This window comes from Tasmannia lanceolata, unplaced genomic scaffold (assembly GCF_043159265.1).
Source record: "Tasmannia lanceolata isolate RefF3 unplaced genomic scaffold, GAP_Taslan_0.1 ptg000013l, whole genome shotgun sequence".
Taxonomy (NCBI): domain Eukaryota; kingdom Viridiplantae; phylum Streptophyta; class Magnoliopsida; order Canellales; family Winteraceae; genus Tasmannia; species Tasmannia lanceolata.
In genome coordinates this window covers 14,163,622-14,170,215 of record NW_027518690.1, presented here as the reverse complement: position 1 = coordinate 14,170,215, position 6,594 = coordinate 14,163,622, and the positions used below count along the sequence as shown (strand labels likewise).

Sequence of the window (6,594 nt, the reverse complement as noted above, 5' to 3'; positions counted from 1 at the left end):
GGGGGTATGATTGAAAATATGTGTGTTGAATGGGTGCCTTTGTTGAAAAAAGTCAAAAAAAGTGATGTGTAATTCTACAGAAATTCCCTTATTTTCTCTTCTACTATATATATACTAGTGGATAACCCGTGCGATGCACTGGTCAAAAAATAAATAATTCGCCAAAATGTTGCTAATATGCGTAGGATATTGAGAGATAGCAGCAATTTTACTAAAATCATGGGACATAGTCGAGATTTTTTCTCCAATACATAGAAATAATGGTATTTACTTTTCTGATATTTTATATGAATTCTCCCAAAAGCCTATTGATACGACAGATTTGAGGAAAATAGAAAGACCAGCAAGACCAAAAATAAACAGGGCATAACCCAAGGGGCCAGTATCCATGATGCTGCTGCGATTCTCCATAAGTTTGCAACCCAAACTCTTGTTTGCCAAGAGGAATAGAAAAGTGAAATTGATTGAAAAAAATGGATATACTGAGGATGGTGGTGTGCGGTACGCAATCGAACATGATGAAACATGATATTCTGAGGTCCAAGTTTAGATCCATGAAGACTCTGAAAATTTTGTGCATGCAATTTCGTCCCCGTATAAAGTCATCCCATAAGGAGGTGGCACAAACAGGTTACCATGTGTTTTGGATGCTTGTAGCAAGAAACTATGGAAAAGTGGTAGCAGACTTCCATCATATGAGAGGGATCAAGAGTAATCTCCCCAGCCACAATATAGTACTATTGAAGGAATCTAATACATAAAGACCAATGCCCATATTACCAAATGATCATAGTGAAGAAAAATACTACCAAGAAGGTAGTTATTGTGACTGAAATTATATATCCTCGTCATATAAAATTGTAATAATCCTTCGTTGCGTCAATGGTCAGACCAATTTGTGATAGACCTAACATTGTCAATTTTGGAATTGATACGAAATGCCATCCCAACATTGGCAATCTTTGAGCATCTTGAAAGGTCCATCTCTTTCAAACCATTCATTCCTAAAACCAAGAAAATAGAACATCCAATCATAAGTAATCCCATATGGAATCACCAAATCAACCATAAATCATGAGCCTGATACAGTTAAAGCATTGCATCCAGTAACATTATAAGTGAGTAGTGGAGATAAACAATCTGATAATTTTTTTGATTTGCAACACAATTTAAGAGTTTAGAAACCATTGAAAAAAATGAAGAACAGAATGATTGATATCCCCGCAACCTGCTATGTTTAACGTGCCAAGGTAGTGAAGTACATCTAAATGTCAGAAAAATTTGTAGCAAATTTAAAGCAGCAACAATAAAAAGAATGGAAATAAAAATTAAAAATATGTAAGGGAATAAGAACTCATGTATCTCTTCTATTCAGGAACCATGAATTTGGTTGTTTCAGGGACCCTGAAAATTCCTAAATGCCTTGAAGAAGCATGCTTATAATAAAATATAAAACAGTGAAATCTGCACCAGACGAATTTAAAAATCACCTGAAATAAAGAGTTCAAACTCTAGAAAACCCTAGCCCTAATCTGACGAAAGAGAAGCCTGTTCGAAGGTGGGCATTAGGAGATATGATTTTTATCTGTGGCATTGAGCCAAACATCTTGCGTGCAGACATCTCTCTAGGGCCGGCATCGATCCTCTTTTCACAGTTGATGGTGGGCTTCAGGAAAAGTGCGGCTCTGGTAGAGATTTAGAGAGGAGCTGGGCTGTCTGCAACTGACAGGAATTATTTTTTCTTATTAAGAGATGAAACGCTAGAGTAACATGAGGCGATAATGAACAAACAGGGCATCATCCTTAGGAAAAACATAGAATTTAGTATAACTGAAATCAGAAAAAATAACATAAAAGGGCATTGAAGGAACACATACTGCGCACTGCCAATTTTTATAATGGAATTGATCAGGTTCTGACCCGGACAAAGAGAAACCTAAAAATCCATGAGAAAAATATTAAAAATCTTAATCTTAATAGCAATCTGAATATCCAAAAAGAAGAACGCAAATAAGGAAACCCAAAAAAATGAACTAAAAGGGGACAAAGACCATCCATTTTCCTTCCATTTCTTTAGTTTACAACCATTATTGCAAGGTCTCAGTAAAAAAAGAAACGAAAAGAGACCAGAAAAAAACCAACGTACAGACTGCGGAGTCGAATCCATCCATGCTGTCGAGCAGGATATAAAATATCTCAAAAGAAAAAATCTCGCACGGAAGACACCTAATACAGAGAGAGTGAGAAATAAATTAGGGAGGGACGATCTTACCCTTCGAAGTGTTATGGACCCGTGGCTGTAAAGAGGAAAGAGTGGGAAATCAAGGGGCACAGAAGACTTTCTCTCTTGGTGATGAAAGTTAGGGATGGCAGCAACCGTAAATATTAATGGTGACATGTAAATCTAATAAAAAAAGATAAAAGAAAAGAAAACTAAAGTGTTATATAAAAATATCTCTGACGATAGAAAGGTCAGAGGAGACGTGATAGAAAGAAATGGGGAAAAGGGAAGTAAAAATATCTCTGAATGAGAGGAGACGTGTTAGAAACAAATTGGTAGGTGACGCGTGGCAAGGGGAGAATAGAGGAGAGAGTATGTAAAACCTTATATACGTGAATTGAAACTATATCAGTTGAATGGGTGCATTTGTTCAAAAAAGTCAAGAAATGTGATGTGTAATTCTGATGTAATTTTCAAAAAAATGGAAAAAACTCTCTTCTTTTCATCCCAGCTTACGGACCACGTCATAGGTTGATCCAAACCGTCCATCTGATGGAACACAACATAAATAGGTTGTGCCCTAAAAATCATTTCCATGGGCTGATCCTAGCCCTCCAATCTATAGATGTTTCCATAATTCCTCTTAAATCGGATGGTTAAGATCACCCTATAGATTTTTTATTAAAAAACCATAAAGGAGGGGGGTAAGATTGAAATTATATGGTCAATCATGAGAATTTCAAGTAAAGAAAATAAATAAATGAACTATATTTCCAGGACATGAGTTTGGCATTCTTCTTATCTCTGCATTGCTTTCTTACTACTCTGTTTTTTGCACGGGATGCAAAAGAATTATGATTTAAAAAAAAAATGCATTCATATAAAGATGGAAATTGGAAATGTAGCTTCTGCCTAAAAATATGGAAAAGAAGACACAGTTCAACAGTTATAGTGTGCAACAACAGTACCTATACCGTGAATATAAGACTTTTAATATGGAATTCATTTTAAAGCCAAATCATCCTAATTAGACAACTTTGAGACTCCATGAGTTGGGCATGTAGCTCAATGGTGAGGCACCATTTCTCCACCCTGTGGTCGTCCCAGCTTACCTATCCAGAAATAAAAGAAAAAAATTTAGAAAATACGCCCTCACAGCTTAATTGACAATTTATTTGGGCATTTTGCACAAAAGTAGAGTACAATTCTAAAATTGTCAAGAATTTATTTTCAATTTTAAGTCACCTTCTAACCAATATTAGGAGAGAAGAACACTATCTCATACTATTAATTGGTTGAACACTATCTCAAGCTATTAACTACAGTTTCGAAAGGGTTGGATAATGATCTAGTGGAAGTAAGAAAATGCATGGAACATATCAAATTAGAGGAGCTCAACTTTATCTGATATGTTCAAGTTAAAATTTAAAGAGGCATCTAATTCCTGTGTTTCTGATATAGATAGAGCCATTGTCTTGAACTCATTGGTTTAAAGAATTAGTGAGGGGAAGACCTATCTTTTAGATGCTTCAAATCTTTTACATTTGATTTACTTGAATATAAAAGGAAAAAAATAACAGAATTTATGTGTAGGGCAAAAGAAAAAAATAACAGCAAAAGTTCATGAAACTCCAACAAAAAAAGGATTAGAGAAAATATTTTAAAAGGAATGGAAAAAGAAAACATGAAATTGACCCAAAACCCACTGAAGGCTTAAAATTCATGAATAGACTCCTTGGATGATCAAAAGATCAAACAACCCCTATTTCTATTATCTCAAGCCCATCAAAATTTCTTCACCAGATTAACATAAGGCTCAAGATTCCACCTAATGTTTCCATAAACCTATGTAAAAGCTTCAAATGAAAAGAAAAATTGAATGAAATACTTAATTAAAACCATACCCAAACGATGAAGAACTGAATTGATTACTTAAAATCCAGCAAAAGGATCAAATATTTGCAGGAAATTATTAAAAGAATGACAACGACAAACTACAAACCAAGAAGATTTAGAAAAATGTCCAATATGAAAATATTAAAACATCCAATAGATCCGAAGCTCACCTATATTTATACAATTGCATCCAAAATCCAACCAAGCTGCCCTGAAATCATAAAAGCTATATTCAATCAATCAGATATATATTTAAATATGTATATGATACACCTGTAATATAGAATTAAGACAATGTCTAAGATTGAGGAAATATGCATTCAATTATTTTCTTTTAAAACAAAAAAAAAAAAAACAGAATTTATGTGTGAAGGGCAAAAGAAAAAAAATAAAAGCAAAATTTCATTAAACTAAAACCACTAAAGGCTTCAAAAGATCAAACAACCCCTACTTCTATTATCTCAAACCCATCAAAGAGAACAAATTTCTTCACCAAATTAACTTAAGGCCTAAAATTCCACGAAATGATCCAAAAACCTATCTAAAAGCTTAAAATGAAAAAAAAAAAAAACTAATGAAAATCATACCCAAATGATGAATAACTGAATTGATTACTTAAAATCCACCAAAAAGGATAAAATAGTTGCAAGAAATTATTAAAAGAATGGAAACTAAAAAGAAGCATTAGAAAATGCCCAATATATTAGCCCCATAGTGAAAGAAATACAAATAAGGCATCAGAGTTGGCAATTGAAAATGGAAATCATATAGTTAGTCTACATTGGTCAAGGATTCGGTACAAATCACTCTTATTATTGACCTTTTCTCATTGGCAGATGTGATGATGTCACATAATAGAACTCCAACACAGGCATTGATTTGTCAGACCCTGCAAAATGTTATGAGTCAAAGAGGCATATTGCACTAAAGAATTTATAAGTTCTTAGCTTCATCTAAAGAAAAGAAAAAGGAAAAAAAAATTCTTATCATACATTTCCCACGTCACCGTAGTCACTTTTTTTGAAAGAAACACATGAAAATACCTCAAACATAACAGAACCGATTGGAGTTGCATCTTCTCTTGGGGCTGTTGATGACAACATCGACAATAACTTGAATGAGTTAAGGGGTTTTAGTATTTAGGGTTTCATTAGATGGCCTTTTATGTATTTGTTTAAATGGATGACCTTTTATACGATCCAGCATTAATAAATCCATCTTTTATAAAATCCAACGTATCTCCTGCATGTATTAATGAAGGACGATGTTGAGGAGCTGCAACTAATGTAATTGGAGGCGTAAGAAACCTCGATAATTCCAGAGTAAAGGAAATTTGGGAATTTGTAGATAAGAAAGAAAGGAGAAAAAAGCCCAATCATTCCAGATTAATTGAAATCTCTGCAACAAACATGTTATGTTATGTAATTGGGGGCATAAGAAACCTCAATCATTACAGTTTAAAGGAAATCAGGGAATTTGAAGATAAAAATAAAGTAAAAAAAAAAAAAAAAAACCCAATCATTCCAGATTAAATGAAATCACTGTAACAAACATGCTATCCTTACCTGTGATCAAATATCTGAACATGTAGGAGCTGTTGATTGCCTTTGTAGACCTTGAGATCAATATTTGTGGGAAAAAAACCCAAAAGCTAAGGTTCTGGATGAGTAGAAGAGAAACTGAAATAGGCAGATAGAAATGACTTAGTGGGACAGAAACTAAGTTAGGAAAAAATACAAAAAAAGGAATGGATTTCTGGGTGGAATCTCTGGCATGGATAGTGGAGACGAACTGAAATTAGGAAAAAATCCCAAAAAATTTCCGTCCTTTGGATGAGCATGGAGATGTGAGGGGGAGAGAAGGGTGAGAAGAAGACATGAGAGAGAGAGAGAAAGAGAGAGAGAGAGAGAGTGATGGCGTGGGAATTTAAGGGCATATGAGAAAGAAGAGGATGTTAGGGCATATGAGAAAGAAGATCACATGAGCAGAGAGAGATGTCGTGGGAATTTAAGGACACAGGAGGTATTTTCCACTCAGATGTTTGGAATTTTAGGGCATAAGAGGTATTTATGTGTTTGGGGTGATGTGTAATTCTCATATAATTTTCAAAAAAATGAAAAAACTCTCTTCTTTTCCTCCCAGCTTATAGTAGTATATATATATATATATATATATATATATATATATATATATATATATATATAGAGAGAGAGAGAGAGAGAGAGAGATTGACAATTGACAATTGACATAGGCCGTGTTTCTGCAACCTGCCTAGATATTGATTGACAGATTGATGGATGAATAGATAGAAAATCTTAGATAAATTGGGCGGGCGGGGGCTGACTGCGAGCGAGTCAGAAGACCAGAATCGCCCGCATATCCCCCCCCCCCCCCCGACGGATAAAGAACCACCCTTCAACGTTATTCGTTAAGTTTTAAAGGTAAAGAAAAATGTTAAAGGGGGTTAATTGAAAAAT

The 6,594-nt window shown here is 34.4% G+C and overlaps 1 long non-coding RNA gene across 3 annotated transcripts; it reads right to left on the bottom strand.

The window, feature by feature from the left end:
* Positions 1–208: 208 nt before the first annotated feature.
* Positions 209–5,364, bottom strand: LOC143890826 (uncharacterized). 3 transcript variants are annotated; one of them, XR_013255258.1, is made up of 8 exons: positions 5,305–5,362; positions 5,161–5,204; positions 4,938–5,006; positions 4,288–4,328; positions 3,190–3,333; positions 1,878–1,936; positions 1,491–1,722; positions 209–1,004 (listed from the first exon to the last, which is right to left on the bottom strand). It is a non-coding gene; the product is annotated as an uncharacterized LOC143890826 (long non-coding RNA). The 3 variants fall into 3 exon arrangements; XR_013255256.1 differs by having other exon boundaries at positions 4,938–5,204; positions 5,305–5,364; XR_013255257.1 differs by having other exon boundaries at positions 1,491–1,716; positions 4,938–5,204; positions 5,305–5,364.
* Between the last annotated feature and the right edge of the window lie 1,230 nt (positions 5,365–6,594).